Source organism: Acinonyx jubatus, chromosome A1 (assembly GCF_027475565.1).
Source record: "Acinonyx jubatus isolate Ajub_Pintada_27869175 chromosome A1, VMU_Ajub_asm_v1.0, whole genome shotgun sequence".
Lineage (NCBI taxonomy): Eukaryota > Metazoa > Chordata > Mammalia > Carnivora > Felidae > Acinonyx > Acinonyx jubatus.
The window spans coordinates 124931941-124957067 of NC_069380.1; positions in this window are offsets into that span (position 1 = coordinate 124931941).

Sequence of the window (25127 nt, forward strand, 5' to 3'; positions counted from 1 at the left end):
TTTTCTTTACATCCTCACCAACAGTTGTTATTTCTTATCTTTTTGATACTAGCCATTCTCACAGGTGTGAGGTGGTATCTCATTGTGGTTTTGAGTTGCATTTCCCTGACGATGAGTGGTGTTAAATATCTTTTCATGTGTCCATTTGCTTTCTGTATGTCTTCTTTGCAAAAATGCCTGTTCAGTTTCTCTGCCTATTGTTTTAATCAGTTTCTTTTTTAGGTTGAGTTGCACAAGTTCTTTATACATTTTAGCTATTAACACTTTTAAGATAGATCACTTGCAAATATCTTCTCCCATTTAGTAGGTTGCCTTTTTGTTTTGTTGGTGGTTTCCTTTGCTATGCAAAAGCTTTTATTTTAGTGTAGTTCTGATAGCTTATTTTTTATTTTGTTTCCCTTGGCTCAGGAGACATATCCATATATATATTGCTAAGGCCTAGGTCTAAAAGAGTACTGTTTATGTTTTCTTTTAGGAGTTTTATGATTCCAGGTCTCACTTAGACTTTTAATCTGTTTACATTTATTTTTTTGGGGGGAGCACCTTTTTAAGTCTGTACAAAGATACCATTGCTTGTTAAACCCTATGCCCACCAGCTAAGGGGCTTTTTCTAAGTTATATGAAGGTTCTGAGCCAGTGTAAGCCATGGTAGGACTTAATCCAAGCTTCATAAATCCTAGTTAACATAAGTCTATTACTGACTCCAAATATTAACTGTCCCAAGAGACTGTCTCGGAAAAAAATTAATGAGATACTAACTATTAAGGGCTTTAAGTTCATGGAAACGCTGAGACTGCAACCAAAGGAAGGGCATTGTAATCAAGTAAACATTCCCTCATTGATCTTACTTATATTGTTCATACACTAACCAGAAATTTTTCCTTGTTGCAGTTGACCTTACTCAAACCTTAACAACAGGAATCTTCCGGGGGTGTCTGGGTGACTCAATTGGTTAGGCATGCGACTTCAGCTCAGATCATGATCTTATGGTTGGTGCGTTCGAGCCCCACGTCAGGCTTTGTGCTGACAGCTCAGAACCTGGAGCCTGCTTCGGATTCTTTGTCTCCCTGTCTCTCTGCCCCTTCCCTGTTCGTGTTTTCTCTCTCTCTCTCTCTCAAAACTAAACAAACATTAAAAATAAAACAGAAATCTTCCTTTGAGTCTACCCCTTGTTTTAATTTTGAAATATAATAGGTCTGACTTAGTTATCTGCCAAGTTAGAGGATTGGCTCATAGTAGTCCTATACAGCTTTTGTTAAAGCAACAATCAGACACAGAACACATTTATTTTGGGAAAGTTTGAGAGATAGTATGGTGTTTTACCCAGAGACATACTAGGGGGAAAATGTACTTTCCTTCCCACTGTAAATGCTGCACAGTGAAATTCTCAGACATGACATCATCAGTTTCTGGTTTCCCAATGAAGAATCTTAGACTATAGAGCTAGTCTGGGGGAATAAGAAGCAGATGCACCAGTACTAGAAAAGGTGAAAACTCTAGAGAACAGTTCCTTTCTTAAAAAGGATCCATTTGAAGCAAGGTCTCCAGGAATTCTAGAATCTTTCCATGAGAACAAAGGGATGATTAAAGTGGTAGGTTTAAGAGAAGCAAGGTATTTAAGAATTATCTAATTTATAATATGTGACTATAATAAAACTATGGTATACTCTATTCCTACACAAGACTGTTTTAGCTTCAGGGAAATTAAAGTAGCAAACAGTTTTTTTTTTATTTTCGTATGAAATTTATTGTCAAATTGGTTTCCATACAACACCCAATGCTCATCCCAACAGGTGCCCTCCTCAATACCCATCACCCACCCTCCCCTCCCTCCTACCCCCCATCAACCCTCAGATTCTTCTCAGTTTTTGAGAGTCTTTTTATGGTTTGGCTCTCTCCCTCTCTGACTTTTTTTTTCCTTCCCCTCCCCCATGGTCTTCTGTTAAGTTTCTCAGGATCCACGTAAGAGTGAAAACAGATTTAAAGAAATGCCTAAAGCGTATTGTTGTGATCATTTCTACATAAATGGCACCACTTTCAAAGTAGCTGAAGAAAAGAGACAGAAATATTTCAGTTTCAAAAAGGGATACACAATGTCCAGTGTAACATATGCATTCAGAGTGAAGGATTTGGGGAAATACTGTTGAGGGATTACAGAGCTACAAGTCAGGGACAGATGAAGCATGCATCAGGGAATAGAGACTTCAAAGTATACTGTTCACAGTACGTATATGACAAGAAAATCTATGGACCCCCACTCTAAGTACATGTCATTTGTGAAGAAAGCTGAGCAAAGGAGACATAATGCTGTTTAGAAATATTAATACCAAGAGTGTAACATCTTCCAAATCCAAGCTAGAATACCAGATGCTGATGCTTCCTGGTCAATTGCCCAAGGTTTACTATTTACTGTGTTTATAGGAGTATCACAGCACTGCCACAGTTATGTCACTTTTGGGAAATACCAGTAATCTCTACCAGGAATATATTTTTCATAAATAGAGAAGAAAGGATTTATATCAATAATATGTAAGTCATTTAAATATCTACAAGTAAAATACAGCCACATAATTCATAAGAGCAATAAAGCATAGCCACAAATTAACATGAATTAGATGTTCTGTCACACTAGTTAAAGAGATGTAAGATTTAAAGACTTTTCTTTTCCTATGAAATTGACTTCAAACTTTCTTTTTTTTTTAACTTGTCAGAGTTAGATGAAAGTTCTGAAGCTAGTGTGAGCACATAAAGCAGCATACACACTCCTAACAGGATCAAAACTCAGTACTGTCCTTCTCGAGGTCATTTGGCAATATGGGAACATAACTGTAACTCTAGTCCAGAAGGTTCATTTCTAGTAATCGATTCTAAGAAAATATTCAGAATATCGAGCACTGGGTGGCTCAGTCAGTTAAGCACCCAACTCTTGATTTTGGCTCAGCTCATGGTCTCATGGTTCATGGGTCTCAGGGGTTCATGTCCTGCTGACAGCACAAAGCCTGCTTAAGAGTTTTCTTTCCCCCTCTCTCTCTGCTCTTCCCCCACTTGTGCACTCACTCTCTGACTCTCTGCAAATAAACAAACATTTAAAAAAATATTCAGAACTAACAGAAGTAAAAAAATTTACACATAAGCTTGTTCATTATAGTATTTTTTATAATGGCCAAATAATAAAAACAACTATAATATCCATCTCAGTGAGTTTTAAAAATAAAACATAGTTTGTAATATGCAATATGAAGCAGCCAGTAAAAATACTGTTTTAAAGACTATAATATATAGGGAGAATAGAGAATTGTTCATGTCATAATGTGAAACAGTAGCAAGATATAAAGCTGAATATATATTAAGATTTCAAGCATGAGTGTGAGTGTAATGTGTGTGTCTCTGTATGTATCTGAGAGGTGATACTCTTAAATATTAGCAGTGGTTATCTCTGCATGGTGAGATTAATATTATTTTTTAATGGAGAAGATATGTAACCAGCTTGTATGTCAATTGAAATATTAGGAAATACTCCTCATTTGTATGAATGCATTTGCTTGACACTTCCAGATACATTCAGCACTTGAGCTGAGGAAATGCTGTCACAGTAACTGCACTGCTTGAATAGGTTTGAAGAAATATCTGTGACCTAATAAACAAATAAGGTGTGGTGGGAACCAAAGTGGAAAATCAGGATCCTGGACACCACCTTACAGCATGTTCTCTCTAATGGGACACACTAAGCCAATCTCAACCAAAAAGCATTAAAAACTCTGGGAGACTAACCCTGACTAACGAGATTTGGATGTCTCACCACAGAGTCAGAAGCAGAAAATGAGGAGTCCTGGTCTTCTTGACCTCTAGGTGGGAAGGAGAGCCATGTATTTTTCCTCATTTGAGCACAACGTAACTCCCTATATGTCTATCACGAATGCATCTGCTTTAAGCCACAGAAACCCCAATCAAGTAATGGCTTAAGCCATTTAAAGGTTTTATTTTCCTTCTGTAACAACATGTCCAGCAGCCCAAGGTTGGTATGGTAGCTCCACAGTATCGTCAAATACCTGAGATGGTTCTACCCTTCCGGTTCAGTCATTTTAACAGATGGCTGTCACCATCATGCCTTTGCACTGTGGTTGCAGGATGGCTCTGTCCAAGAAGAAAGGTCAAAAGGAGACAGGAGAAGGGCAGAGGGAAGCTGCTGCCTTAAAGAACTTTCCCCTATAGTGAGAAACATAGGTCCTCATTTGTTTAAGAACTGTTAACAGACTTTCTATTCTTCATTGCAACTGAATGCTTCCCTAATGACATAGCTTATGTCCCAAAGGGCCTTTCTGATAATTCTCAACTAAGCCCTACTGAGAGAACAAAGTACATTGCATATTACACAATATTGTGCGCTTATTGAAAGGACAGCCCACTTTTTCTTCTTAACCTGGACTCTGCTTGGGTTGAACACTGGCTGTAACCCTTCCTAGGATCTAGACTCTGCTTAGATTGGGCGCTGGCTCCAACCCTTACTATTAAATTACTCTAGGCAAGTTTTTTGATTTAACTAGAAACTTCCTCATCTGTAAAATGGGAAATACAATACTTACACCTTATATGGTTTTTTGTGAGCCTTAAATGAATGTATAGCATTCAGCTGATCTGCTAATGCTGAATGATTTAAATTATTGATATTTCTTTTGTAAACTAATTTTAATACTTATGTCAATTTTTTAATCTATAAGGAAAACAGTATTTAAGAAACCATGGGTATCTTGCACTAATATTAAGCACAGGATGAACAAAAATCAATTTTGGTTTTCTGTTAATATTATCAAGTCTTTATGTTTGGAAGCTTCACCTTTTGAAATTCTACCTCCTCCAAACCTTATTCACCTGGAAAATTGGTTGTGCATGTCTCACCTTGAAAATACATCTTTATGTCCGAAATCCTTATTCATTTATACCTCATCTTCTTTGCCTTCAGCTATGTTACTCAACAGTAAATCATTTGGTCAACGATATTCATTGAGCATCTATTATGTTCAATAAGCATTTAAAGGAGATAAGAAAAACTAGAAGTATTTCCATTCTGTGAGAAAGAAATCAGAATTTATTAGATAGCTGTATCTTCTGTCAACAGAGGTCTGCACTCTGAGAGCTGACAGTCAGAGTCTGACAATATTTGAGACCAGACCGTTTTGTAATATATAATATTGTGGCATTTTTGAGAGTTATACATTGCATATATTTATATTGCATATGATATAATTCATCAGAGATCTGGGGCATTGCCTTATAATTAGCATATTACTACAGTAAAATGTATTAATAGTTACTCTAAGAAGAAGGAATAAATACTATAAATGGATTTGCATCAGTTGAAGTCAGCTTTTGCTACTAAATAATTCAGACCAAGTGAGGTTTTTGTCTCCAAATGATTTACAAAAATCTTTTCAATTTTTCAGGGTTTTTGTATTTTAGATTTGGAGAAAAGGGATTGTAGACTTGTACCAGACATTTCAGTGAGATGTGACACAGTCTAGATAGATGAGCAAACCAAGATGGCTTCTCTCTCAATAACCTTTTTATTACATAAATTAATACAAGAACAGACACACATGTCCTCAGACCACATTTGTGAACCCTATAGAAGAAACAAGAAAGATATTGAGAGCTATCCAGTATTCTCCTCCCTGATTCCAAATTTCAACTTTGGAAAATCCCAGCCACCACAGATTGGAAGGAAAGTGTGTTTTTTTTTAGGAGAGGAATATGTACATAAATGTTAGTTAAGACCCTAGTCTTAACATTGTAGAAGAAGTCAAAGAAATTTTTTTTTCTATCTTATTTATGGTTTTGCGATTGTGGCCTGCATGAGTAGAGTACTTGGCTCTGGAAGTCTGAAGTTATTTTATATGAGGAATACATGTCCATTCTAAATCAGACTTAAAGAAGTAATGCATTTGAGTGAAAATGTATGACATCAGATTTTTCCTATGAGAAAATCATAAAAGTGGGATAAAACTTCATTGGCCATTCGAGAGGAAAAGGGTATGGGATAAGGGAAGAAGAGAGTGTTAAGAAGGATCCAGGGATACCAATAATGTCTTCGTAATCAGCTTCAACCAACACTGTTGAAGGCAGGGTCATTATGTTGTTGATGGAGCATTCCTTCCACCTCGCACAGTTAGTGACTTATTACTAAGATGTTTGTCCCTTCACATCCTCCCTGAAATAGCTTTTCTCCATTTCTGAAGTTACAGCTTTAATCAGGAAATGAGGACCATTGTATAAGTTTCCTATGAAAGAGTGCAAGTTGCACAGATAGAATGATCCAATACACCATCCATTAACTCTTAACTACATTGATGTTTTTTTCAAGGTTGTGACAAAAAAATGAAAAGAGCAGAATACGTTCATGACAAGAGAATGCCGGTTCTAGCTAGTGTCTTTCTCAGAATTTCCCAAATAGTACCTCTATAAATAGTCACCCTCTACCCAGCAGAATTTGATTTGGAAATTAACAGCTGCCTTAGTGAAGAATTTTAGCCCCACAGGAAAAAAAAAAGTTTATTAGAGAAGCAGCTGCTAATTGCACTGCTGCATTTCCCGAATGTCTGACTGCTTCTGAGCCGCAATACAATGTTCCTCCATATATACAGTGTGGCTGTTCCAACAGTACAACAGTACATCCTTAAAGTGATTTCAGTGTTGTTTTAAAACATAGTCTCATAATGTAAGTCAGTAGAATTACAAGGCCGGATACCTGATTCACTTCAGTGCCCTCAGAGTACTAGTGCTTGGCTTCTTTATTAGTTAATCTACACTAGGCGCTTTCCTTTTGCTTCCTGTGGTTGTTCTAGGGGATAGTAATGGAGACTGGATAGGACCTAAGTACTCCCTGTGCCATGGGCAGGTGCCTGGGCAAGAGGCTGTCCTCTCTGTGTCAGAAACTGTGGGAAAGCCATCGCCACAAGGTTGCTATTCAGTCTCTCTGGAGAATTCAGCATTTCTTTTAAATGTTTTGGTTTTATTGAAACCTTTTATTTTTTTTTATTTTATTATTTTTTTATTTATTTTTTTTTTTTACGTTTATTTTTGAGACAGAGAGAGACAGAGCATGAACGGGGGAGGGGCAGACAGAGAGGGAGACACAGAATCGGAAGCAGGCTCCAGACTCTGAACCATCAGCCCAGAGCCCGACGCAGGGCTTGAACTCACGGTCTGTGAGATCATGACCTGAGCTGAAGTCGGACGCTTAACCGACCAAGCCACCCAGGCACCCCTAAACCTTTTATTTTTTTATTGAAACATTTTAAGTATTTTTTTTTTAGAAGATGTTAAGTAGACCACTCAATGTTTCTTTGTGTGAATGATTCTTCTTTCTCTCTCTGTGTCTCAGAGTTTAGAGTTTGCTCCACTGTAAATTGCTGTTAATGTCAACCAATAAAGAACTAAAAAATAAGAATGGGACAGATTAATACACTCATTAATAAATACGTAGTGAGAAACTCTTAGGTGGCCGATGCTGTTTTAAACTTCTAGAATCTTTAGTAAGAGAGAGAATCCACATTCATAAATGGCTACAATGTAAGATTTTATGTAAGAAATTCCAAAAAATGGGGAGAGATCAGGAAGGTTTAGAGAAGCGGCTGGCAGGATAACTGAAGTAGTCACAAAAAACACAATGTCTTTTGTCTCTTGTCAAGCTGTAACACTTTTTCTGTTCTCTTCTGTCCTTCCTCTGCATCATAGGTGCTAGAAGGCTGGGAGCAACATTTTCTTGAGTCCCTTGCTAGTACATTTTGGGAAAGATTCTGTCAATAAGAGGCACTTACACAAAGTTTGAAGCCAAAAGAGACACAAAACCATATTATTGTTCCTTTGCCAGCAGTAATCCAATGGGTGAGCTACAGCATAGTTGAGGGGTTTTAGTGACTTTTGGTGTTTTCTTTAGAATTACCTACTTTCGTGCTTGAGGCCATCATGAACATCGATGGCAGTTTTCTGTGGTTGTTTGAACTGTCTTATTCTGTGAATGTTAGTGGCAAAACTAAAAACTAGTAGTACTTTTCCCTGATCTTGGTTTCCTGCCATCCTTTCAAGCACCTGTATCCTCATGTTAAACCCTTTCCTAACTAAACTTCCTATACATGTCACCCTAGCTGAGCACATAGCAGTAAGGAGGATTGGGTGTGGGTGGCAGAGTGGGAGGTAATCAGAAGCCAGGGTTGTCTAGAGATCAGCATGAGCGCAAGTACATCATCTTACCATCATTAACATTATCATCACCATTGCCAATATTTGTAGGATGTGCCAGGTACTGTTCTAAGCTCATATTAGCTCCCTTAATCCTTAAAATAGCTAACCTAAGTGGTATTATTGTAAAAATGAGGAAGTTAGTGTCAAGAGGGGTTAATTAAGCTTGCCTAAGATCACAGAACTACCAGGTAGTGAAACCAGAATTCATCGTGTTTGGACAATGAAAGATACATATTTAAAAAATAAGTAAATATATGGCCAAAGAAATTTAGCCAAAACATTGATGGATGATCTTTACTAGTGTAAATTACTAATTTTGTTTAAAATTTGTATTTAAAAATGTTTTTAAACTCACAGAGGTTGCAAAAAAGCAACAGAGAGGTCCTGTGTACCTCCCCCACCCCACCCCCGCCATCCCTAAATTGTAACATCTTATGTAACTATAATACAATATCAAAAAGCAGGAAATTGACATCAGTGTCATAGTGTTAGCTAGGCTACAGATCATATTCTGATTTCACCAGTTTTTACATGCACTTGTTTGTGTGTTTGTGTGGTGTCTGTTATATATGATGTGATCAAATAAATTAGAGTTTTTGAACTCAAGAATTTAACTTCATAATAAAAATATGCCCTAACATCTTTTCAAGAAGAAAAAGCTTTGCTCAATATAAACTCAGTGTGAGGGAATAATATAACATGATCCTTGAAAATGGCCATAGGCTGGTTTAATAGAAATGCAGTGGTAAGAGTGGTATACATTGCTTGTGGTATACATTGCTTAGACCTCATCTGGTCAGTTGCTGTGCTCACCCAACTTAGGAGACACAAGACAAACTAGAGGAAGAGGAAAATGGATGTTGCAGAGTGATGAACAAGGATCTGAAGTCCCTGCCTTACAAAGGAGGGGTGAGAGAATAGGCACTATTTATCCATGAGAAGAAATGATCCAGGCAAATGTTGTGTCAAGTTGCTCATCAACCCCCATATCTCACTTTTACACATGACACTCAGTTAAGCCAAGTACCCACTGAGGCAGGAGCATCTATACCTTTCTCACTTTGGAAGCCGTCTTCCCAGAAAGACTTCCTTGATTTGTTATTAATCCTTTCTTGAATATATAAAGCGTCATCCAAATGACCCACATAATGAAGCCTAGTGGTTATCAAAGTGTGATCCAAAATCAGCAGCCTCAGAAATCCCTGGAAATTTGTTAGAAATACTAATACCTGAACTCCACCTCAGACGTTCTGAATCAGGAACTCTGAGGGCGGAACACAGAAATCTTTACTGTAACATACCATCACGTAAGCTAATGCACACAAAAGTTCCACATCTATGGTGTAACCCTTAACTGCCTAGGGTATTATTGTACCAAATATGAATATCTTCTCTCCCCAATGACTGCTTTGTGAGAGAAGGTTCTATATCCCCAACTGTGTCCAGAACAAAACTAAGCATACTAAGATTGATCTAGAAGTGTTAGTCTATTTTGTTGAGAGAATTGTATCTGTTCTGACATATATCTGGAATTGGCATCCATCCAAGCATGAGAACTTTCTCTGATTTCCTAGGATTTGATATAGTTCACTGTCAAAGCTAAGGTTATTAAAACTGAGATATACATTAACTGTCAGTGTTGTTAATACATTTTTTTACACCAAACTGAGAGCACAGACAATGACTTCCCTTAAGGCTCTCCTGTCATATAGACTTGGCACATGTCCTCTGTTGACCAGCTGAGCTAAGGCCATGGCCAAAGGATAACTAACATGCCTTTACTATGCAGCTCAGTTAGCTGGCTTCCATATCAAAGTTTGGGTCATGGGGCGTGTGGGTGGCTCAGTTGGTTAAGCGTTTGACTCTTGATTTCAGCTCAGGTCATGATCTCACAGATGTGCTGACAGCGTAGAGCCTGCTTGAGATTCTCTCTCTCCCTCTCTCTCCTCTCTCTCTCTGCCCTTCCCTCACTCATACTCACTCTCTCTTAAAATAAATTTTTAAAAAAACCTTAAAAATCGAATTATTAAAAAAAAAAAAAGCTCAGGCCAGAGAGTGTAGATTCGCCTTTTCCATTCCAGTAAGAATATTGGAGCAAAATTCTTCCATTGGAAGTCATTAGTCTTATTTCCAAAGAAGTGTCACATAATCAAGAAGTATACGTTAAATAAATATTTCTAAGTGGTAAAAGGCATGCACCGTGCTCTTTGAGAGTTGTTTTTAGGGACATCAGAGTGCTTCTGAGTTTAGTTCAAGAGAAAATCCTTCTGCCTCCCATCTCTCCACTGAATCCACAGGCTATGAGCAGTGAGGATCAGGTGCCCAGGATAGGTGATTCTTCTGGGTATGACTCCCAGTTTCCTGAGGGAGTTCCTGGACTTCTTCACTGACTGACAGGGCAAGAAGAGTGGTTCTCAGCATTTAGTGTATTTCAGAGTCATTTGGTTGAGAGTTGCAACTCTCAGTGTATTTGAGAACATATTGAAAATGTACCTGGAGTCAATCTACAGAAATTCTGATTTAGTGTGTCTGAAGTGAAGCTGGAAATTTTATGTTTTTAGCAAGTACCTATAGATACTGATTCAGGAGGTCTGTGGAACACACCCAAACAAATTACAAGAAGAACAGTCTCACTTAGAGTATTTGACATAGGCTGAGAACCCAGTGAAGGGGCAGAAAGCAAGATGTCTGTTCTCCTCCCCTTCCCAGCCAGTCTTTAGTAGTGTATCATTGGTAGTGCATGTGCTGCTCATAATATATATACATATATATAACCCAGGGATTATTGCACATATTATGGCAAGCTCCTGTTCTAGGCTCTGGGGATAGTGAGGGAACAAGAGAGACAGATCCACCATTAGGGGAAGACAGATATTAACCATACCAGTATCAAGGAGACAAGGAGTACAACAAAAGTACAGCGATCTGAAGAAACATAGAGTAGAACTATGGCCAGAGTTGAGGAGTCAGGGGTTAGGAAGGGCTGACACTTTAGGGCACTTAAATAAAGATTTCACCCTGAGTGAGGGACATTTGGAGCATATGCAGAATATCATATTGCTATTGCTCATCCTTTGGAAACAGAGGCTGAAGCAGTATAAATTCCTTGCGATCAATTGGCTAAATAAAATATCTTACATTTTATAAAACATAAAACCATTTTTAAACATGTATATAGAAACATATTTATTTAAATGTTATAGCTGTACATAGAGAAATAGCTGGAAATGCATGCTGAAACAATTTTGATATCTGGATTTTGCGATTACTGGTGATTTCCATTTTATCTTTGCATTGATCTACATTTTCCAAGTTATTTATAATAAACTTATTATCTTTTGCAATAAAAATATTATTAGAAACATACTAAGGCCGACTCTGCAGTAATAATGAAAAGCATTCATATAATACAATTATGGAAAATGTATTGAGCCAAAATACATTTATTAAGCATCTCCTATGTAGATAGTAAAAATCCTAGAACCATAGTCTATAGATATTCCGCTTGTTGTGTAATATTGGACAAATTATTATGTGTGCCTCAGTTTATTTATCTGTAAAGTAGTTCAATTGCATCCATTTGGTTTTGGTGATAATTAAATGAATAATGAATGTTAAATGCTTAGAACAGAACTTGGCACTCAATAAGCCCTGAATAAATGTTAGCAATTACTGTTTTTACTGTTATTATATAAAGAATTGCTGTTTTTCCCAAATTGTGAGTCACCAGACTTTTCTAGAATATGATTAGAGGTCAGGATCTCATTATTTCCTAAGATAGCCTCTTAGATTATTGAACAGTTCTATTTATTGAAAAGCTGTGTTTTATGCTGAGCCAAGATATGCTTCCCTGGAATTTCCATCCATCGAGCACTCTTCTTTCTGTTACAGTACTATAGAAAATTATCACTTCTACACAAATTCCTTCATGTATGCAGATTGCGGTCTTTCCTTCTCTCAGGCTTCTGTTCGATGAACAGTTCCTCAGATGACATAACATGAGCAGTTCCACTTGCCTTGTACTTTATAAAACTCTATCACGTGTCTTACGTGAGCCTCTCCTCAGTACATAGGGTAATATTACTGCCATCATCATTTTAAGGGACAGTAAATTCAGGCTTGGAGAAATAAATGGCTCATGCAAGATCACAGCTAGTAGGTGCTAGGACTGAGAATTAAACACAGGATGCTTCTCAAACCCAGATGTCCAAGCTTCTTTCCTCTACCACGCCCATTTTAAAATACCATATTTAAATGTAATACTCCCAACTGTACACTGAGGGACTTGGCCATGTCTTCAACTGCACCCTTTTATTATTGTAACTTGAGTTCGAACCTCTGCAACTTCCAAATACAGGGAACTATCCTAGAAGGAATTGGTTACACACATGATGGAGTAGATGAAAAGTCATACGGGGTGCAGAGGCAACCAAGAGGATAGCAAAAGCAGGAAGCCATTACCACCCCTCAGACACTGAAGCACACAGTCCAAGAGCCAGGTCCACACAGTGGAAGAATTAAGATCTAGCATGGACCGTCTGTGGGAATGAGAGCCACGTGACATAGGAATGGTGAGGGGGGTGGGGGGGAAGAAATGCTCTTGCTCCTCATCTTTTCCTGCTTCCAGTTATCAGTCCGAGCCTGGCATCGGCTGGACATAACCAGAAGCCAGGATCCAGGGGAACTTTGGAAATGCTGTTCATGAACAGAGCTGAGGTGGGGAAGAGCAAGGACTGGTTCTGAGAGAAGCCTGACTATTGGAGGCACACGTCTTGCTTCTAATTCACAGTGAGCTTATTGCCAAGGTAGACCCAGGCCCTTTTTTACAAGAACTTAAAAGACTGTCTTGTTTCATGTAGTTTTAATTTGGCAAATGGCTTTTCAAATGTAATTACTTAATAATGGCTTTGCTTCTGTCTTGCTTAATTTTGTCTTTCGACTTGTGGTCAGCCTTTTAGATGGTTATAAACCTCTCTTGTCCTACCTAGCCTTGGGTAATAAATCAATTAGTATGTTTCATGTACCTGTATTCAAATTATTATTAAATATTTTGAATGAGTCAGGGCTGAGTCTTGAGATCAGCAGCCACAGAGGGACAAGGTGGGGGTGCATGAGGTACAAAATTTCAAGTTGTACCAAAAAACTCAGTGATCAGGATGAACAAGATTTTTATGTACTGTTTTTAAAAATCAAAATTAATGCAAAACTCCAAGGTAAACAAAATACCAAAATTATAATTATACATAAGGACACAATCCATAGATGATTAATATTTATCAATTTATCAATTTGTCAGCCAACTACAAATTCTTTTTATGCTCTAACTTAACCCACCCATTTCATCTATTACTGAAGAATAAGATAAAGTACTTTGTCAAATATCTCTCAAATTGTTTGATACGTTATCTTCTAAAATCTAGTATACTGATTTCCTCACGGTGTGGAAGAAGAAGTCAAGTTCAGATCCGAAGCTTATATAAGTTGGGGATTATCATTCTCTGAAGTCAATTATAACAAATGTATCCCTAACTTGACATCACTTTGTGCCAAATGTCCAAACTGTGGCCTCCTGAGAACAGGGAAAGTGTGGGGAGTGCAAGTGGACAGAGACAAGGATCTTAACTGCTTGTGGCTAATATATTTTGCAAACCTGACAAATGCATGTTGTTGTGAATGTATTGTGCTGCTTCTAAGGACATGGGAGGGGTCCTTCCAAGTGAGGCTTTATTACTTTCATTTAGAGAAAATTTTTAGTAAAATTTTCTTCATGTAAAATAAGTCACAGCAGCATCTTACATCATGCATTATTACACAGATCTGATTCCTTTCTAGACCAAATCCATGTCTTCTGACCAAAATCTCTTCTTTTAAAAAAAAAAATTTGTATGCATTTTTAAACGTTTATTTGAGACAGGAAAGAGAGAGAGCGTGCGTGTGCCCCCGAGTGGGAGAGGGGCAGAGAGAGGAAGAGAGAGAGAATCCCAAGCAGGCTCCGCACAGTCAGCGCATAGCCGAACGCAAGACTCAGTGTCATGAACCATGAGATCATGACCTGAACCAAAATCAAGACGTGGACGCCTGAACAACTGAGCCACCCATGTGCCCCGACTAAAATCTCTTCTATATAAATGAGAGGATTGGAAGACATGGTTTTGAAAGTGCTAATTTAAAAAAAAAAAAAAGTCTATTTTGTAAAATAAAAGCTGTTTCAAAAATAATCTAGAACAAAAGTGACCATCAATTTCCCCAACATAGGTTTTATAAAAAGAAGTCTAAATATAAAGTATATTTTTAAGTAAAATGTATCATTTACAAAAATGCTGTCCCAATTAGAAAGAACAGCTAATTCACAGATTTTTTTTTTCTAACAAAGACAGATATCCTGGTGTACTTTAACCATGAAACCAACCAGAAAAGAGAAAGGTAAATGAGCATTAAATCTTCACAAAGTCCCACTGGTGCTTTCTAAAGAGGATCATGTCTAAAAACAAGCCCAACTATGGATAAGATTGGGAATTTTAAAGAAATGATTTTAAAATGCTAATATGAATGCTATAAACTTGAATCTCTATCTTATGTTTAATAGTTTAAAATTAATTCCGTTCCAAAATTGTGACATTGCTTTTTTTTTTTTAACTGTTTTTTAATGTTTGTTTATTTTTGAGAGAGACAAAGTGTGAGTGGGGGGAGGGGCAGAGAGAGGGATACAGAATCTGAAGCAGGCTCAGCTGTCAGCACAGAGCCAGACTGGGGCTTGAATTCAAGAATGGTGAGATCATGACCTGAGCCAAGGTTGGATGCCTAACCAGCCAAGCCACCCAGGTGCCCCAGCATTGCTTTTTAAGTCAGTGGAAAACCGACAATGGCCAATTCTTCACAATGAACCTCAAAAGCAATGTGTTAGGATACATGATAGTGTGGTAAGACAATCTGAACTAAATGATTGATGTATAAGAAAGATATTTTTGGTCTTTAATCTTGGAAATGATAAATACCCATTTTAGAACAAAAGGCAAAGCCTGACTCAGCTAATCTAAATACATTTCTTTATCACTTGTGAAAAACACCCACAAATAAGAGACAGATTTTCTTTGCTCACATCATAATAACTTCCCAGATCTCTTTAAATTTGTAAAACTGCCAGTTGACTCTAATAAAAAACAATCAGCATAATTTTCTCTGGCTTGATATTTAAACACTGAATTTGATTATTTAATTGATACTGAGTTTTGAATCTCAGTGTTTAAAAGCCAACTTGAAAAATTAAGTCTCGGTAGTTTAGAAGCATGGATTGCACCTAAAATTCACAGTAAAAAATAAAACAATGTAAACCTATGTCGTTTTACTAGTAGTGCGGTATTATTTTGACAGCGACCTGGTTTTTGTCAGCATATAAATGATATTTATTTTAGTTGTTATTTATTCTAATAAATGCCATCTATTTTTAGATTCATTGTATAGTTCTTGATTTACTACTATTAGGTCCTTTATACAGTCTTCTTAATTGTTTTCCAGAACATGTCTAAATCTTATCAGATTAAATGTAAATAAAATTTGATTTCATTCCTTCTTCATACAATGGCACCTTTCAACCAGTAAATATCAGTTGCTGTTGGGGAGCTAAACCACCACTGTAGCAAAAGATGGGAACAATATAAAGTATACTGAGTTTTAGTATCTGTAAAAACCATCCATTGGTTTCAGCTGACCCATATGAAGGGTAAGTACGTATTGTACAAATGTATTTGTAACAACTTGATTCCATGTGGTCTCGTTTGTGCAAAGGAGGTCAAGAAAACCCCTAACAACCCACTCAGCTCAGCAGTTATATGGTGATAATGAACTAGTTATCGTCTGTAAGATATTCAACTACTTGTGGATAGAACAAAATTTATATTAGCATATTCATCATTATACTTTGAAATAAGTTTTGGCACTCATTACTCATGAATAAAAGAATGTCAGTGCAATGAAATCCTCTGAGGCAATTTTCATAACATGAGCATTTATTTCTTCAACCAAAACCTTCCACTACTAAGGCACTTTTTGGAAATTGAACTTAATGCTTCAAAGTACCTATGTGAAAAAAGGATGAAATTTAATTTTTGAAGGTTGTTTTTTTTTTTCATTATTTCATAGATTTCCACTTGAGAAGATGCAGCAGGTGCAATTCAGAATGTAAAAAATAACTACCTCCTTTGTTTATGATGATGTAAATGTCTAGATTCTTATTCTGACCAATTCATATTTCCTCCTGATCAAAAAGGATCAGGCCTCAAACCTGATCTGAGCATAAGGTAATTTCTCATCTCCTGTGATGGAGATGTTTATTGGGAATTTGTGTTTTTAGGGGTAAAATAGGGTCCTCTATGTTGTACCTACTGTGTATTTATAGGGCACTTTGAACTTGAGAGTATTTCAGTGAGTTTTAGTTGTCATTTCTCATTGTTTTCCTTGCAGTTGTATGATTACCATCATTTGATAAAGAAAATCATGAACATTAAGGTTCTGGTTTACATTGTGCCAAAAATAGCTATCATTCCATCAATGCAGCTGATCCAGTCATGGCGGAGAAAATAGCAGCTTAGTCATGACATTTGGGACTATCAGGACAATAAAAAAAGTAAATAAAAATAAAAAAAATATGTACAGTACTTTTATGGGGATATCTTAAATAAATTTACTATGTTCATCTAAGATAGAAATTTATCATAAAACTTCAGACCTGGCAACTTCCCAGCATGGGAATAAATACTCATGGAGATGACACCAGATGGGAGGGCTACTCCCCACCGCCATCCCCCAAAGATATAAGTCATTTCCATCATGTGCATACCAAAACACTTCTATTAGTTCATTTCAATTTTCTTTTTCACGTTAAGAATTAGATTTCCCCAGTGTGAATATTTTGAAGAAAAATGATAGCTGAAATGTAGTGAGTCTTGACTGTATGTCAGCCACTATCGTGGGTTATTTTTGCCCAATCTTCAGAAAGTTCATGGGCCTATGACTCACATTTTATGCCTAATTTACAGGGAATGTGATAAAGACCCAGAGAGAGAAGACAAGCAACTTGACTAAATTCACACTAATTTTGATAGAGCTATGACTGGTACTCAGTGATCTGACTTTAGCTTTACCGTTTCATCAGATGTGGGAGAAAATATACCCGGCATGATGTTCATCACTCAGATTTTTTCTCAGTCTTGACCCGAGGACCCATGACTTGGTCCCAGGTAGAGAAGGCATGATGAGTAAAACCTGGAGTGCTTGTTTTCACTGAAAACTCACAAGGCAGCAGTACTGTGGTATTTGCAAAATGGGAGTGGGCCGGCCTGCACACAGCATACCATATGCTTCATGAAGACAGCTTCCACCGCTGAAGTTTCATACTCTGATTTGGCATCTGGAGGTTTTCAGGCCAGGAGCGGGGTATTGCTTTATGATGGCATCAAGGAAGACGTGTTAGGTGGGCCTGGTGAAAGCCTTTGCATTTTTTGAAGAGCAGAAGAAAAAAAAGCAGAAGAAAAAAAAAAAAAGGCCGGTTTTCAGTGCCTAAAGCAACTACAAGAACACAGGAGAATGCCAGTGAGAGATTCCCCGCAGACTCCTTAATTAGGTGGGGAGGAAATAATTTCCCTGGAAGTTAAAGATTCTGCAATAAGAAGTAAGAGCAAGAGCCCAGAACACCAATATCACTATTCATCTCACTCCATTTTTACCTGCCTCCCCTCCAAGGCTGGGGCAGTCCAAGAAAACACAAAGTATGAAATTAGTCCCCTGACCGTGTCCTTTGTACACGACCTATTTGACAAAGAGTTTTTAAAACTTTTCTCACTCCACTGTTGATGTTTTGGATTTTCATGATTTTTCTATGTATGTGGCTCACTGTGCACGATCAGTAGGATGTCATACTGTGATTACCAAGACCTGAGTTTAATCTCTTTAATACAGCATATAATTGTCTCTGACCAGAAAAGTAAATCGACATTGTAATTATATTCAAAGTTAATACACAGGTTTAGGGAGTAATACGGAGAAAACATCTCAACATCATAGCAGCCATGTAGGTGCCAGGATGGGGGCTAAACATGCTGCTACACTAACCTAATCATTGTTTTTTGTTGTGTTTTATGTTTCTGGTATTTTTAGGGGCCTGTACATGGGAAATCTTTATTATTGCTTTTTTATGGCTGGGACTATTCCTGTTGATTTTTAACAGAAGAAAGTACAGGTATGGTTTGAAGGATTTTTCATTCAAGGTCAGAAAGCAGGCAGATTGTCATGAGGTATATTGAGAATGATTACAGAATGTACACACACATACCTATATGGGCTGTGTGCCTTGGAACAGGGACAGGGACCTTTCTTTGCTCAGTTTGAGCAGTATCAAAGTGACATGCTGGTCATGGTAGGCAGCTGAAATATAGTAATCCAAAAGAAAGAGTCTTCTCAATTGCCAGGAATATTGCCAAGGTTAGGAGGCTTCTAAGAGGTGTGGCAGTCAGGATCTGGGATTCGTCCTGGAAACACACACAGCCCACCCACATGTTTCCCTTGAATGAGGATTAGGCAATGGACACCTAGCCTTTCTTTCCCCTGATAGAGGCATGAACTTTGGGTCCCTCATGGCTCCATATGGTTACTCTCAGTGTACCCTCCCTGAATCCCTCAATAAAAGAAGCTCTGCCTACTGTGGCTTTGCTTCTGACATCCATAATAATGATTAGTAATAATACTTCATTTCAGTAGAAGACTTGGCATTCTCCAAAAGCGTTTCAAACCTTTTATCCCCTGTGATGTAGAGTTAGGGTGACATTTAGCCTTGATTTGCAGAGGACACAGACTCAAGGAAAGACTTGGTCTATGTCTGACAGCTAGTGAGTGGCAGAGCCAGCGCTGATGACATCAGGTGACTTCTATTGCCACAGTCCCATGCTGCCTCTAGAGCCATGGCCAAGTTTCTGAAAAAAATGAACCCCTAAACTGCTGGAAAGATTCATCTTCAACTTTTACTTACCACAAGGGATTCTGGGCAGTAAGTCCTCTTTAAAATGTTGGATGAAGTGAACAAAGAGATGAACTTCTTTTTTATTTGTAATCTTTGTCATAAGTTTCTGTTTATCATTGACTCTGCAATGATGAGCAAATTGTTAGCTTCTCTGACAGTCGATTTCTCTATCTTTAAAAAAACAGAGGAGAGGAGGGCGCCTGGGTGGCTTGGTCGGTTAAGCGTCCGACTTCGGCTCAGGTCATAATCTCACGGTCTGTGGGTTCGAGCCCCGCGTCGGGCTGTGTGCTGACAGCTCAGAGCCTGGAGCCTGTTTCAGATTCTGTGTCTCCCTCTCTCTCTGCCCCTCCCCTGTTCATGCTCTGTCTCTCTCTGTCTCAAAAATAAATAAACGTTAAAAAAATTTTTTAAAAACGGAGGTAATATTTGCCACTTACTGATGTCACTAGAACTAAGGAATTAATACCTCCAAAGTACTGTGAAAGAGATTATTTCAAAGACAAGCTCTAGAAATAGAAATATGAGATTTAGACTGAATACATTTAAGTGTTATTTTTGAGCTAAAATTACAATTTCACCACTGATTTTTACCACCCTGAACTCTTCATTGTTTTGTATTGTTTTTATGATGATTTCTTTTTCACTTTAAGTGCCTAGGCAGTAGATGGACTTTCCAGTTTTAAAGATTCTGCCATTTTCCAGCTCACTGCTGCAGCTTGAAATCCCATTATCTTGTACCTCCACCTGAGACTTCATTTTACTTGGTTTGTATTAGCTAAGGATATAAACATTGCCTATTTTGCTCTACATAGGTAGCCATGTGTTCTTTAGATACTGACTCAGAAAAAAAAAAAAAAAGCCTCGGATGATGGAGCAGGCTTTGCTTTAACACTAAAAGTGCCACTTTGCTCCATAATCTAACAATGACACAACAGTACCACTGGCCCTGGTGATTGTTGCATTACAGTGATAGTCTTCATTAGTCAGGCTGACATGCCTCCCACTCAGGGGAACTATAGGATGTGTAATCTCTCCAAAGAGAGCCTGAGGTGTAGCAACCAGACAGCTGAAGTCTTCTTAATTAATGACTCTACTTCAATAGGCCAGAGTTACTCGGGATAAAACTATTAAGATAGAGAGACATCTATGGCTTGCACATTTGACGTGTTATGCTTATTCTTCAGAAGCCATTTTTAGATAAGAAGGGCAGACTTACACCCTGGATCGGATCGTCCAAGAACCTGAACCAACAAAATGTTTTCCATAAAGGTGCTATTTATTATCTGTCCGTGTTGACCTTGAAATGGTACAGAAGCATTTTTCTGAAAGAACCTGAAATTTGGAAATCAGTATTTTCATGAATGATAGCATACATTATTAACTATTTCACAGGAAGTAATTTTTTTCTTTTTTTTAATTTTTTTTTAACATTTATTTATTTTTGAGACAGAGACAGAGCATGAACAGGGAAGGGGCAGAGAGAGAGAGGGAGACACAGAATCCGAAACAGGCTCCAGGCTCTGAGCTGTCAGCACAGAGCCCGACGCAGGGCTCGAACTCCCGGACTGTGAGATCATGACCTGAGCCGAAGTCGGACGCTCAACCGACCAAGCCACCCAGGCGCCCCAATAATTTTTTTCTAAATTAGGTTAGCATCATTTAGTTTTTCTATCTTTCTCTTGTTTTTAGAAAGACATTGAATTAATATACTGCTAAAAGTCCTCTAAGACATAAAAACTTATCTTTTAAAGGCCTGCCTTTCTAAGTGCTTCCCTTAGTCTTAATGAATAGTGTCAACCACAAAAAAAAAAAAAAAGCAAACATAACAGTTTATTTCTCAAAAGGTCTATTTATTTGTTTATTTTCTTAAAGACGGGGAATGCTAACTCAAAATGCTCAAAAATGCTCATTTTGCTCATGGCCCCTCCCTTGTATTTGGACACTTGGGTTAGGGATGTGCTTTTTGTGTTGTTGTGCTTTATTTTATAAGGTAAGCTATGTTCTTTCATTAGCAAGACAGGACACTGCCCTCTCATTCGTCCCACACCCACTTAAAGCAAGCCCACTGCATTTAGAGGAGAATTGACAATATCTTCACCAGAGCCAGTAGGTTGGAATATAACCAAAGATTGAGAATTTGTCCACTTTATTGAGCTAAAATTCCTTGATGTTGACAAGAAATTTTCCCCTATGGATACTTGGTATGTTTTCCTATCAGACTGGTCCTGTGACAACAGTGTTAGATAAATAATATAAAATGTCTATTACCTTTTCTGAGAAATTCTTAGTGCCTCATTGAAAAAAAGTCACTAAAATACATAGAGAAATTAAGGCTTTGTCTATGTAATTGAAATAAATTATATTATTTAAAAATAAGTTACTTTGGTCATTTTGATGCTAAACTGATAGAGTAGAAGAACGAGAGCCAGAGTCTACACCTTCTTTATAAGAATTTGGAGTATTGTGATGTGGCTGTGTTTTTCAAATCACAAAGTTTAAGTTGTAAGTAAAAACATTGTTATAGCCCAAATATTTTTAAAAAATGTTTCTCTTGACTATTAATTCTTAGAAATCTTTAAATGCATTTTTGTTATTATGTTTTGTTATGATGACCCCCCATCTTAATTCCTGCTTTTATTCTTCTCCCCATTAAAATAAAAAGATAGCTTCAGGAAAATGTGGTATGTCACTTTTATACCATGAACACTAAGAGAAAAGCCACTTAGAATCTGAGAAACCCTAATAAAAATTTTAAGTTGGTATGCAGTATGTTTCGGTGTAATATCTACATCACTAAAGCAAACCAGCTGTTACATACCTGATATAAAGTGCATTCTTTTAATTCATGGGTAAGCCCATAAAATGTACCAATACAACTGCAATTTTAAATGCTTCAATAAACTGACAGTGTTACTAAGCTAAAGGTGAAATTCCTTTAACGTACTTAGGAACTCAGAAGAATATTACTTTATAACTTCCTTACCTAGATAATTATAGTGTCTCGGTATGTTTAGTTAGTATTGGAATTTCAGCTAATATTGACCAAAGAAGCTAGTGTGGCTATATTTAAACTCTTATCTTCATAAGAGCATCATCACACTCCACAGAATGTTTTAAATATTTTAAAATCAATAAGATCTGTTACTCTCAGAGCACAGTTCAAATTTATTCATTTTTTTCTGTCAAATTATTTTTCCAGTTTTATCCACCTGAACTGAGGGAAATCAAACAACTACTCTGTAATTCTATTTCAGCCCTTCCTTTTTGAAGCCAGGATGAAATCATGTCAGTGCTTAATATAACCATATACTTCCACATTGAAATGATAAGTAATTGATTATGACTCAGAGTCTGTAAAAGATTGGTGATTAGAGAAACCATATCCTGCCCAAATAAGTTTATTTCATTCTCATTTTCCAGATGGTACCTGTGTCATTAATGTTTTTTTACCAACATAGTTTTAATGACCTTAACAAGCAGATAGAGTAAAAAGAAAAAGCATATAATGTGTACTAGGGACTGTCTGACTAAATTTATGTAGCTTGAATTCATTTTTCTGCTGCTCTGTTTAATGAAGCATAAAAATAAGGTCACAATATTGGAAACTTGTGGCCTTTCTTTCATAGGAGAAGGAATAGAAATAAAAAGCACAGTAACCTGGGAGTGGGTCATGGTGGGTGCATCTTAGCTACGTTAAACTCATGTGGGATCACAATAGGGTAACCATATAATTCATCTTCCAATTCAAGATATGATTGGCTTGGATAGGGCATGGCTAAAACTTTCCCAGGTAAACTGGATTGTGTGGTCATCCTTCACATATATGCATCATATTTTCAGTAGTGCACAGCTGTTTGATACGAGAAGAATAAAATGGACTATATCATCAATAGCTAGCACAACATGTTCCAAACCATGGAGTGAACATTGAAGGACCCTCTCCAGTTGAATTAGACCTATAAAATTATATTTCAGGAACAGTGTGAGATTTATTCAATTGAGGTTTCCTGATTTTTCTTCACTGAACTGAGTTTCTATGTCACTTCTGAATATGTAACTCCTTTCCTCATCACACCTTTAAAATAAATCAGTTATGTCTTTGGAAATATCTTCTCCCACTCCATAGGCTGACTTTTAGTTTTGTTGGTTATTTGTTGGCTGAATGACAGCCAGAGTCTACACCTTCTTTATAAGAATTTGGAGCATTGTGATGTGACTATGTAGAAGCGTTTTATCTTGATGAAGTCCCAATAGTTCATTTTCGCTTTTGTTTCCCTTTCCTCTGATGATGTGTCTAGTAAGAAGTTGCTCCAGCCAAAGTCAAAGAGGTTTCTGCCTGTGTTCTCCTCTAGAATTTTCATAGTTTCCTGTGTCACATTTAGGTCTTTCATCCATTTTGAATTTATTTTTGTGTGTGGTGTAAGAAAGTGGCCCAGTTTCATTCTTCTGCATGTTGCTGTCCAGTTTTCCCAGCACAGTCGAACACCCCCAAAAATAAATAATACAGTTAAGAAATGAGCAGAAGATGTGAATAGACATTTTTCCAAAGAAGACGTCCAGATGGCTAACAGACACATGAAAAGATGCTCAACATCACTGATCATCAAGGAAATACAAATCAAAACCACAATGAGATACTACCTCACACCTGTCAGAGTGGCTAAGATTAACAACACAGGAAACAGCAGATGTTGGTTAGGATGTGGAGAAAGAGGAACACTCTTCTGTTGGTGAAAATACAAATTGGTGCAGCCACTCTGGAAAACAGTATGGCATTTCCTCAAAAAGTTAAAAATAGAACTACCCTAAGATCCAGCAATTATACTACTAGGTATTTACCCAAAGGATACAAAAATACAGATTTGAAGGAGTACATGTACCCCGATGTTTATAGCAGCATTATCACCAATAGCCAAACTATGGACCGAGCCCAAGTGTACATCAACTGATGAGTGGATAAAGAAAATGTGATGTGTGTGTGTGTGTATAAAACTTGCTCTAATATATTCCGTGTATACACACACACACACACACACACACACACACACACACATTATAATAAAACCTTGGTTTGTGAGCATAATCCATTCCGGCAACATGCTTGTAATCCAAAGCCCTTGTTTTTCAAAGTGAATTTCATCATAGGAAATAATGGAAACTCAGATGATTCATTCCACAACCCAAAATTGTTCATATAAAAATTATCATAATACTATAATGTGATACAAAATATTAAAGAAAATACAAAATATGAGGAAAAATTAATTAACCTGCACTTACCTTTGAAAACCTTTGTGGCTGGTGTGAGGGAGATAAGAGAAAGGATTATGGTGTAGGATGACTTTCACTATCATTAATAGAATCACTGCTATCTGTTGGCTCAATGGAATCTTTGCATAGGGGCCATTGTGTACACTCACATCGATGTTGACTACAGTACAGTATTAATAAACTCTTATCATATATTGCATTTAATGAAACTGGCAGTAAGGTAGTAGAGGAAAGGGTGTATATCTGCAGGCAGCCTGACCTAGAATAAAGCGAAGCATTCCTAAGCTTACTCCTGTATAGAAAAGCAAAGGACTGTCCATAGGTGCTTTGAAATGACAAAAAATACACTAGTGACAATTGTGGACACCTTACAACATTCTGAAAAATCACTGATTTCTGCCAGACACCGCTGCCTGAGACTGAGCTTCTGACAATGGGAGTCAATCATCCACAATCCTGCAGAGGAGAGAAAGAGAGAGAAGAACCATTGGCTCAGTTGTGATCATGTGAGGTTTGGCGTCATGTGCTACTTGTATTCAAGACACTGCTCATTTATCAAGTTAAAATTTATTAGAAATGTTTGCTTGTCTTATGGTATACTCACAGA